Below are 12,414 nucleotides of genomic sequence, written 5' to 3'. Positions count from 1 at the left end.
ATGAAAGGAGAGGGAAAAACAAAACAAAACAAAACAAAAAAATCCAAACCCAAACTATAAGATCAGCAACGTGGCAGCAATCAATACACACCTTTCGATCAGTAGCTGAAGATCATTGGTCTGGATTCCCCAGTCAAAAAAGCATAGACCAATAGTAGATTGAATTAAATTACTGTAATTTATTACAATAATTTAATTAATACATTACAATAATTACTGAATTATTGTAATTATTGAGATTACAATATCCCAGTGTTGATGCATTCTTTCTCTCCCTTGGGAGGCAGAGGCAGGCAGAGCTCTGTAAGTATCAGGCCAGTCTGGTCTGCCTAGTCAGTTCCAGGACAGCAGGCCTATACAATAGAGTGACCCCGTCCAAAGTAAAAACCAAACCAAACCAAACCAAAAACCACAAAACTGCAGGAACCATTTATTTGTTGCATCTAAGGAATGTGCTTTGTAGGCCTAGATATTTTTAAACCTATTTTTTTGTTTTTGTTTTTGTTTTTGTTTTTGTTTTTGAGACAGGGTTTCTCTGTGTAGCCCAGGCTGAACTGGAACTCACACTGTAGACCAAGCTGGCCTCGAACTCAGAAATCTGCCTGCCTCTGCCTCCTAGGTGCTGGGATTATTAAACCTACTTTTAATAAAGGCTCTCAAATCCTTCAACCCCGCCCCCTTCTAGCTCAACAACCAGGGTAGAGGAGAGAAGGTGGTCAGTAGGACGGAGGCTGTGGACCTGTTCAGAAGTGGTTCTCTGAGGCAATTCCAGTCTTCGTCCAGTTCAGCAGTGACAGAGGTGGTGGCACGATCCAGCAGAACCAGGCTTCTGAGTCAGCACGAGTCAGCAGGAGCAAGCAGAGCCAGGCAGGGGGTGATGCCAGGAGAAGTTCTCTGCTGAGTCTCTCTCAACAAAGTGAAGATTCCAGACCAAGAAAGAGTCGCACCCCATCATTGTCTGCTGAATCCTAGTTACACTCTCCAAACATCACCCTTCCTTTCCTGGTCCTGCCTCAGCAAAACACCACGTTAGTGTGCATCACAAGACACAGCCAGAAACTTCCACTTCAGTAGTTCGCCACGAATGACAGTCTCTTAGGGTGATGGGACAGAAAGGGTGCTTGCTCCAAGCGAGTGAACTTAAGGGACATGCACATGTCCTTGTTCTAACGGTTGACGGTAGACTTAAAGTCAGAACAGTGAGAATACAGAGAGAAGGCTGCTTCGTGCTGATCAAGGGGATGATCTATCAAGAGGACATCACAGCTGTAAACTATGTGCCCTAAACACAAGGACATTACATTTCACAGAACAAAGGCTGCTGGATGTGAAGACACAGATTGACTCCAGCACAATACTAGTGAGTGACGTCAATACCTCACTCTCAGCAACTGAGAGGCCATTTTGACTAGAAATAGAGATCTGAATTAAATGATATAGACCAGATAGGCTTAACAAACATCTATGACATATCTACCCATGTATTGCAGAATATACTTGGATCTCATTGGCTCATGAAACATTCTCTAAGATAGATCATGTATTAGGGCGCAAAGCAAAGTCTTTAAAATAAAACACATGAAAATTGAGATAATTCAGTGTTCTGTAGATTCACAACAGAGTACAAGCGACACCAGTATTGAGAGAAACTCTCAAGCAAACGCAAACATATGGAGATTAGACAAGACACTACTGAATGATGGATAGACATTTTAGGAGATCAAGAAGGATATAAAAAACAATCCTAGAATCAAATGAAAACACAACATCACAACTAATGCTTACAGCACAGTAGTCCTAAAAGACAGTAGGAAGCCAGAGAGATCTCAAATAACTTAATAATACACCTTAAAGCATTGAATAAAGAGGACTAAGCCAAACTCCAAGTCACAAAATGGAGTGAAATTATTAAGATCAAGCAGAAATTTAAAAAATGGGAACAACAATGACAACAAAAACCAAAATGATACAAAGAACAAATAAAACAGTTGTTTCTTTGAAAAGTTAATACAAGATAGATAAATACTTAGCTAAACTAACCAATATAAAGAAAGAGAAGACAGTATTTATTAAAATTAGAAATGAAAAAGGATCTATTACCATAAATACCAATTAAATTCAGAAAATCGTTAGGTCTTTCCTAAAAAGCATATATTCTGCTAAATTGGAAAATGTAAAAGAAATGGGTGACTTTTTAGATCTACAAACATTAAATGGAGATGAAATAAAGGGAACTAGTCAGGACTAGTAACAACCAAGGAAACTGAAGGAATAATAGAAAAATTCCCAAATGAAAAAAGTTAGAGGTAGATGGAATGACTCTTAAATTTTACCATCTCTTCAAAGCATTCAATGCCTTTCAAGCCATTCTACAATCGGGAACAACATTCCAGTGTTTATGACGCCAGTGTTACCCCGATAGCCAAACCAGACACAGGTGAAACAAACACATATAAAATCAAGTCAATCTTCCTGATGAATATACACAAAAGTCCTCAGCAAAATATTTGCCAACTGAACTGAAGAATAAAGCCAATCACTCACCATGGTCGATTGAGTTGGTTTATCCAGAAATGCAGGGATTAATTGATATAAATAAATCAATGAATGTTATAAAGTACATAAATGGTTGTGCAGCCAGAATTACATCGTCACATGGCTAGAATTACATGGTCATCTCCATAGATGCAGAAAGAGCCTTTTTTTTTTTTTTTCCTGAGTCATGGTTTCTTTGTGTAGCCCTGGCTGTCCTGGAACTAGCTCTGTAGACCAGACAGACTCCAAACTCATAATATCTTCTGCCTTTCAAGTGCTAGAATTAAACGCATGCACCACCATCACCCGGCAGAAATAGCTTTTAACAGGATCCAACATCCCTTCACGTTAAAAGTCCTAAAGAACTTAGAACAGAAGGAAAATATTGTGCAACCTAATGCAGGCTATATGTGACAAAACTGTAGCTAACATTATATTAAGTGGGAGAAAATTAAAAACAATATCCATTAAAATCGAGAAGATAAAAAGGTATCCACTGTCTCTGCCCTTACTTGGTTTAGTTCTCGACATGTGAGGCAGAGCAGTAAGACAGGAGACGCACTGGAAAGGATACAAACAGGAAAGGAAGAAGCCAAAGTGTCCTTATTTGCAAATGATTTTATATGTAAGAGACACTAATGGCTCTTACCTATAACTCTTAGAACTAATAAGCAATTTTAGCAAAGAGTCAGGATATGAAGTTTATATACAAAACCCAGTAGTCTTCTTATATGTCAATGACCAGCGTACTGAGGAAGAAACAGGGAAGCACTCAGTGGTCTCAAAAGTACCTCAAAATAAGCTTAAGTAAGGATGTGAAAGGCCTCTGTCACAGAAACTTTAAAACTCCAAGGGAAGTAATAAAGGACTGCAGTAGAATGTAGACCATAGCATCCCTGCTCATGGATGGGTAGGATAAATATGGTGGAATGGACATTGACCGAAAGCAATCTAAAGATTGAGTGCCAGCCCCATCAAAAATGACCGAATTTCTTCAGAATTCATAGAAGTACATGAATTGGGAAGACCTAAGATAGCTGAAGCAGTCTTGAGCAGATGGAAGTATTCCTGTACCTGATTTCAAGTTATTCTACAGAGTGTAATATTAGCAAGGTACTGGCAGAATACAGACACAGAGGTCAGTGTAACAGGATAGAGAACACTTACGAGGCCACACAACTGCAGCTGCTCTAGTTTTCACAAATACACCAAAAATCCATTGGCGAAAGGAAAGTATTTTTAGTGGTTCTCGGCAAATTGCTTGTCTACATGTGGAAGAATGCAATTAGATCTTTATCTCTCACTCACAGATCTAAAAGTCCGGGCAGGCAGACTTCCTCTTAATCTCTTTCCTAGGGGTGGTGATACAACCCCACAACCCCACTCTCTTTTAAGGATTTAGACCCTGGCAAGCTAGGTTGACACTGCTTAAGTGTGAAGAGAGAGGTTTGTTAGGTTACAGTTCAGGGTGAGGGTCACACTTGATCTCCTTGACAGCTTGGAAAGGATTTTTGTAGACGACTGTCCCTAGGTTTTACCATTGTAGCAAATTTTGTTTCCTTTATCCTCCTCCATGTCCACCCGCATGGTTCCTCTGGCCCCATTCAGGGTGAAGGTATCAATGGTACTGGATGATAATGTGTACAGAGGTGAGCTCCCACGGGTGCTGTGGGCACAGAAACACGGGACATGGAAACACAGGAACACAGGGAACACGGGAACACAGGAACACGGGAACACAAGGCAACAGGAAATAGTTAATGCCGATGGTGTGTCTGCTGGGGTGTGGGGAGTTCCTTGGCAGGCTGTGTCTGGAGAAGACTGATCACACAGGAGTTCTTGATGGGAATGAGATATGTAAAACAAGCTGCGTGGGCTAGATGGACCATTCACACATAACTAGTGAGGATGCTTTAGAGCCAAGTTAGTGCTATTGACACTTGAGGAGGGGAGAAATTGTTTGTGTCTGTCTGTCTTTCTGTCGGTACACCATAGAGACCAGCATCTCTGCCTCTGACATTCCTAGCCTCTGCCTACTACATGCCAATAGCACTTATTCAATTGTGACAATAAAAAGTTTCTCTACATATTGCCAAACCCCCTACCCCAGATGGGCACAGCAAAACCAAACCAAACCCAACCCAAGGCAACTCAGCCCAAAACATTCTAAGTTGATAGCCACTGCTACAAAGATTTCGAAGATTTCAAAAGGTAGCCTGATCCTTAAACAAAACAAAATAAAACAAACAAAAATAGGTCCAGCTCCACTACCTAATAAGAAATTGTCCTATATACAACATCTCCTACCCCAGAATCACGTGGCTTTAGTCACAGTGCCGGAAGGTAAATACTTCGCACTATGCTGCATTCCATTGTTAAGTACACAAGACAGCAACACTGGCATGGCAGTGAAACATTTGGTCACTGAGGACTGTGAGCATGGATTTATTTTTATGGATTTAATCATCAACATTATTAGTAGATGGTAAATCTGCCCTCGTTAAAAAAAAAGGACAAAGCAATGCTGACCACGATTTGAACCTCCAAGGACTATTTTGAGTGGGAGAAGCCACATGAGCTTAGCCGCTTCTTTTCTCAAATGTATGTATGTATGTATGTATGTGTCTGCATGTGACACAGACAGACTTACTATCACGAGTGTGGAGGTTAGAAGACAACTTGCCAGAGTCAGCTGTATGGGGCCTGGGGATCACATGCAGGTGTCTGGGCTTCCACAGTTGTTTTTACTTTCTGAGCCATCTCCAGCTTCAGACATATATGTGAGCCAAGATCACTGTCAGGACTCTCAAGGCTGGTTTGTAGCTATGACCTGGGGATCACCTTCCAAGTCTGTCTGTCTGTCTGTCTGTCTCTCACTCTCTTTCTTTTTCTTTCTTTCTTTCTTTCTCTTTTGACATCCTGATTGCTGTCCCCCTCCTGGTCCCCCCTCCCACAGTTCCTCCTTCTATCCCCTCCCCCCTTCTCCTCTGAGAGAGAGGAGCCCCTCTGCCCCCCCAGGAATCCCCCAACCCTGGTACATCAAGTCTCTGCAGGGCTAGGTGCTTTTTTTTTTTCTTTTATCCAGATTTTCCTGCTTCAAAGATAACAAGGGGAGAAAGAAGAGGAGATGGATGTGGGAAAACCAAGGGATAATTTTTTTGTTTTCTCTAAAGCCCAGATAGGCTCACAATGGTGGCCGTGTGTCTCCCCAGGCATGCCTTCAACTCTGGGGTACAGCCCACTTAGACCAGTGCATCTCAAACTGGCTCGAATGGGAGCCCTCGGGAGAGCATCACTAAAGTCTCTGCAGATCCGAGTACCCCTCTCTCTCACCAAAAGCAATGGCCCAGAACTGTGTGCTCAACTTCCGGAATATAAGAATATTCTTGTTCTGTGGACTCTTTTCCAAGAATTCCTTGGAATCTTAGGTCCACTAGATCCCATGGAGGAAGGAAGAAACCTGGTGTGGTGAAGGGGAGGGTTTAGTGGCCATTCAGATGGGGAAAACAACAACAAGGAAAGAAAGCATCATGCAACAACAATAACAACAACAACATCAAGACTATGTCACACTGTTCCTGCAAATGGTGGCACACGCCTACAATCTCAACACTTAGGAAGCAGAGGCAGGAGAATCACTAGTTGGAGGCAGCCCTATGCTACATAGTGAGAACCTATCTCAAAAACGGATTTTACTTTGTGAGAAACTTGAAGTGGTTCAGTTAGTCATCTGGGAGACACTCTCTTCTGCTATCTCCTGTGGTGTTGTAACATTAGGCCTCAATAGGGTAGGCTGAGCTGGTATCAGAGATAGTAAAGCCCGCAATGGAGGGGCAGTAAGGAGAGAGCCCAGTCCTGACGTCAGAGGCGTGCACAGAGCTGACCACTAGAGGGCACCACCTGATGTCACTGCCACTTGAAGCTGTCAAATGCCAAAGGACAAAAAGTTACCAAAGAACAGACTCACAGAGTTTCTTTCCCACCCACAATTTCTAAATGGGTAGAGTTGAGAGGACTGTGCTGGTGACTGGTGACTGTGATGGTTGGTTTTCATTGTCAGCTTGATGTGTGTGATGACTCACTGTGTGTTTATGAGGCTGTTTCTGGAGTTTCACTGAAGACCCATTCTGAATGTGGTGAGAGGCCAAATCTTTTAAGTTCAGACTCCATTTTAGAGAACCTGACCTAAGTTTGAACTCAGGTAAACTATCTGGTTGGTACCTAGCATTAATTTCCAATTTGTCCCCCAACAAAACCTGAGCCTAGCTCTAGTCTCTAGGCCGGAGTTACACCCTCAACAAGACCAGAGTCTCTAGGTTATTCCCCCAGCAAACCTGGACCCCTGGTTACAAGCCCACCTCCCCTGCCTAAAGACCACCGATACAGGGGGGAGCAGAAGTTAAGTTTATGAAATGACTCCCAGTACCAGCCAATTATATTAAAGGCCACAGTAGCTTTCCAATTAGATGCTTGCACATTCTCCTGCTTGCTGCTTACTATAAAGCCTTGCCCCATAGATATTTGGGGCTCCCCCACCATCAAAACCATCCTGTGTGAGGGTGGTGCATTGTGTGTATGTGGGGGGTGTGTGTGTGAGCTAGCTCAAATAGAATAAAGATCCTCCTGTGAGTTGCATCACATTGGCTCCTGTGTGTGTTTTGGGGGAACACTAACATTTCCCTGGCATAATAGTGGGCTTTCTGGTGTGTGCTGTGGACCAAGCAGCAGCTGCCAAGGCTTCCCTGCCCTGATCGGCCTGTCCTCTCAGACTGTGAGCAAACATAAATTCTTTCTTCCTTAGGCTGCTTTTGCTGTGGTAACAAGTAAAGAAACTAGTATGGAAAACCAGTAATGTGATGGGGTTATGCTCTGACTCCTGGACTGTGTGATTCCTGGCTTCTGGAACTGGTTTGCCACGGGGACACGGAAGAGTTTGGAGCTGTGAACTCCAGAAGGCCTAGAGTGCAGAATGCAGAGCTTAATGGGTCATTCTGGAAGGAAACTGGAAAACTGGAATGCTGAGAGAAATTTGCATCATGAGATTTCCAGGGGACTCTTAAGAACTCTACTGGGAACTGGGCTGGAGGTCATTTGCATTGCATTCTGGCAGAGACTCTCTGTATCCGGAGAAAATGAGTGAGACCGAATTAAAAAACAAAGGACTAAGTCGTTTGGCAAGGAAAATCTTTACAGCATAACATCCAGGATTTGGCATGGTAACTGCTCTTTGTTAGATCTATAGTGACTCCAAAAGAAATACATGGAAAAAGGAAGGGAGTGTGAGATTAAAATAGCAGACAAGCAGCTGGGGAGGTGGTGACACACGCCTTTAATCCCAGCACTCTGGGAGGCAGAGGTAGGCAGATTTCTGAGTTCAAGGCCAGCCTGTTCTACAGAGTGAATTCCAGGACTGCCCGGGCTTTACCGAGAAACCCTGCCTTGGGGGAGGGGGAAAGCAAAAAACAAAAACAAAACAAAACAAAAAACCAGCAGATAGGGCAGGCTGGGAAACCAGCGGCAGTTATCTGGATCAGCACCGTCATAGACAAGGCTTATGCTCTGCCCTGGGGCAATAGGAATGGTACTCCGAGGGCGGGACACGGAAAGCTTCACATTGTAAAAATGCATGATCATTTAAAAAGAAGGAGCTAAGGATGCAACAGATTCTCTGCTTGGAAGCAGCTACCCGGAGAAGTTCAGCCACTAAGGCACAGGGGCCACTATGATTCTGGTACAGAAGGGCCAGCCCATGTCTCAAGCAGACAAGAGAGCCTGACAGTGTCATTTATGTGGGTTTGTGGGCATGAAAAATGAGTTATGGTGACATGGGGACTTGCCCCGAAGCCATTAACATCAGACAATATGTAGCCTGGTTGTATTCCACACAAAGGGTCCTGAAAGTCTCTCTGTACAGTCTGGACAATGATCTATGGCAGCTGTACTTTTGGTTTCGAAGGAGTGCACTTATTGACTATATAGCAAGAAACATAAAAGAATAGATACCAAGTGGTGGATACAGAGAAGCAGCAGACAGCGAACCATAATCAAATTGGGCATTCACAATACCCTGCAGAGAAGATGCTGGTGGTAGTGAGGGATCATTAAACCAGGACTCACACCCAGAAGGCCCGGGCTGGGGGATGCTGTTGAAGTACAGCTGTGGTTTCTAATTCAGTTGTCTCTCCACAGATGACCTTCTGGGGTCTGGCTTCTACGGAAGGCATGTAAACTCTGTTGGACATGGTTTCCTTTCTAGCTGTTCTCAAGGTTACCAGGTTTGTTTGTTTTGTTTTGATTTTTGTTTTTTTGAGGTAGGATTTCTATGTGTAGACCTGGCTATCCTGGAACTTGCTCTGGAGACCAGGCTGGACTGGAACTCAGAGATCTGCCTGCCTCTGTTTCCCATGTGCTTGGATTAAAGGTATGTGCCACCACCATCTGGTGGCACAAGAGTTTTAACATCCTTAGTTCTTTTCCATTCTCCCTGTCACAGAGTTCGGGGTTCAGTCCGACCTAGGTCCTGGAGCTTTGGAGGACCCTGGAGGTAAACATGCTTCTCAGAACTATGGTGACAACAAGGAGACAAGAGAACCTCCTTGTTCTCTACGTCCATTTTAACAAGCTTAATGCACATGAGGACTTACTGGTATACCATCCTGGAGAGGCTGGTGAGGGGAGCTATGAAGGGAAGACTGAGTTGCAGTAGAGACCCCATTATGTCAAAAATGCCAAGACTGTAGGATGCCCACAAAAGAAAGCTTTGGCGGTGAGTGGGGTTGACCCAAGAGAGAAACTGCGTGTGCTTTAGGTGACAGAACTAGAGGGTCAGGGCTACCTAGGATGTTAGAGTTTGGATGATGCCAAAAAGAGCCCCAGAGTCTGAATTTGCAGGCACAGGGGTTGGTGTTTGCCCTGCTGGGTTTCTGTCTTGGTTTGGTCGTTTTTTTTTTTTTTTTTTTTTTTTTTTTTTTTCTTGCTATGCTCCCATTCCTCCCCTTTGGGATGGGAATGCTCACTTTGAGCCACTGTATATTATAATTCATAACTTGTTCTTTTCCACTACCAGGTATTGGATCTAGGACCATGCTGGTCAATGCTCTATCGCCTACAGTGGTTGTAACTTAAACCATTTTGTTTTGTAGGGCCTCACAGAGAATGCCTTAGTGTCAGAAGAAACTTTGGGCTTTAGAAAAATGATAGAACTTTTAAGATTTGGGGGGTTGCAACAAAACAGACCAAGAGAAGGCTACAGGTGAACAGAAGGACACTCTGAGGGGCAGCCTACGAAAGTGTGAGTAGAGCTCAGCATTGTTGAGATACAAATAGTATGAAGTTTTACAAGATTTACTTTTTTTTTAAATGTGTGTGAATGCCTAAATGCGTTGCTGTGCATCATGTGAGAGGTCACATGAGGATGCCAGTTCCCCTGGACTTATATGTGGTTGCAAGCTGCATAATGTGGGGTGCTGGAAATTAAAGTCCACCCTCTACCAGAGCACCAATCAGTTATCTCTTGAGGCCCTGTCTTTTGGTTTTTGAAGCCAGGGTCTCACTGTGTTGCCCAGGCTTATCTGGAACTCTGCTATCTAGGCAGCCTGGCCTGGAACTCCCCCAGAAGTCCACAGACCTCTGCTTCCCTGTGCCATACAAACAGTGAAGTCTTGATAATGTGCTTAATCCCATAACTAACCGCGCTTATGAAGGGACAGGAATTCTGAAGGACTGAAGGCAGAGTTTAGTGTTGAGGCATGGAAGGTGTTCTGTCTTGCTACAGATACACGTTGCGGATCATTTGTGTGTGAGCAGCAGCCGGAAAGCCTCCACAAAGCATGCATGATAAGCACAAAGTAAGTAAAGAAATAAAGGAAGTAAAGAAATAAATGATCCAGGAAAGACCTTCTGAACTAGCGGTGGAATCCTAGCTACATCCTAGCATGTGGGTTGAAAGTTCGAGGGCTGCCTGGCCTACAGAAGAGGTCAAGGCTGGACTGGTCAACTTAGTGGAACCCTGCTGTCAATAGCAGTGGGGCATGAAGCAGAGACCCAGCTCCACAGCGGCCACTGCAGGAGTCAGAGTTCTTTCCAGAGACGTCTACTCTGGTGACACCAGGATCCAAGTCATAGTTCAGTTTATTATAAAGGGATTTTATTGCATATTTAAATACTGGGTTAATATGAAGGGAGATACAGTTTTATGTCAGCTTGACACATGCTCATCATCTGAGTGGAGGAAACCACAGTTGAGAAAATGACTTACTTCATAAGACTGGCCTGGAGGCCATTTTCTTAATTGGTGAGTGGTATGAGAGGGCCAGCCCATTGTGGGTGAGGCCCTATCTGGCCTTGTAGTTCTGGGTGTTGTAAGAAAGCAGGCTGAGTAAGCCATGAAGAACAAACCAGTAAACAGCACCTCTGCCTCCAGGTTCCTGGCATTGTAACCCTCAATGAACTGTGATTCAGGACACGTAGTCCAAATAAACCCTGTCCTCCCCAAGTTGCTTTTAGTCATGGTGTTTCACCACAGCAATAATAACTCTAAGATACTACCCTTGTATGGATGTGAGCTCCTCAAGAGAGAGTCTCATATAAGTCTCTGAACAATAGGGGTACACCTGATTTTGGTGGGTTCTGAAGTTACTTTTTTTTTTTTTCCGAGACAGGGTTTCTCTGTGTAGCCCCAACTGCCTTGGAACTCACTTTGTAGACCAGGCTGGCCTTGAACTCAGAAATCCTCCTGCCCCTGCCTCCAAAGTGCTGGAATTAAAGGCAAGCACCATCACAACCTAGCTGAAGTTACATTTGTAATGGTAAAGAGCTTTCTTCTCCTTTTTAGGCAAAGGAGACTATCAAGTGGTTCCCAAGTGCCTTGGGCAGGAGGGCAGGATTACAGTCTGATAAAGATAAAACTCAAGTTATAAAAGTTGCAAAAATGCATTGAGATTTGTTTTTATTGTTCCTAGGGGTTCTTGGAAGATTCTAAGTCCAGCTCTATTTGATGGTGTAATCCCATATCAGGACAAAAGCTCCAAGTTCCAGGCCAGCCTGGACTGAACTCAACAGTAAGTTCAGGCCAATGAGGCTGCGGAATGAGACCAAGGACTTCCAAGAGTTCAGTAAGGTTTGGTCAGCACTCGTTTCTCCCGTTTGTAAAATAAGAATTCCTCACACTTTATATAGCAGCAAACTAATGGCAGAGAAAGAAGCCCAGTAAGGCACACTGGCCTGTGCCTGCGCAGCCAGGCTCCATTTAGACACCCTGCATCCAATTCCAAGAGCAGAACAATGTCCAGCTACTGACTGAACTCGTAATCTTGGGTTTGTGAAGGTCTAGCACAGTCTTCAGGAGATCTGGGAGTCCCAAGTGTATATCATCAAGGACTGAATCTTGAGCACTGTAAAAAGGCTGTGACATGACAAGGCTCTGCCGGTCAAGCACTGACTACTGACACTACCAAGATGGGCAGATAACGGACTTCTGCAAGTTGTTCCCTGGCCTCCACAAGCACACACTCAGGCACACAAGCACAACTTAAATAGTACAATATAACTAAAAGATTTTTTTTTAAAGGCCGTTGTGTTGGTAGAACCACTTGCCTAAGGATTCGCTTACAACACAGCAACGTTCTCATTTGCTGGGCAAACAAGGTCAGGCTTTTAATAGGGCTCTCTCTCTCTCTCTTTTTTTCTTTAGAACACGCGTACAGCCAGAAAGGCTCTAGTTCACCTGAAGATGTAAACACTTGACCCCAACGGTAGGGAGCTTTTAGCTTCCTAAACAGCAGTTACCCGGACGTTCCGGACTGAAAGGCTGGAGTCAAGGCGGGCGATTTGCACACCAGGTCAATGGCATTGTGGGACTTGTAGTCCCGATTGCAGAAA

This window comes from Apodemus sylvaticus, chromosome 2 (assembly GCF_947179515.1).
Source record: "Apodemus sylvaticus chromosome 2, mApoSyl1.1, whole genome shotgun sequence".
NCBI classification, from domain to species: Eukaryota; Metazoa; Chordata; class Mammalia; order Rodentia; family Muridae; genus Apodemus; species Apodemus sylvaticus.
The sequence above is the reverse complement of the archived record's forward strand: the minus strand, read 5'-3'. Positions refer to the sequence as shown.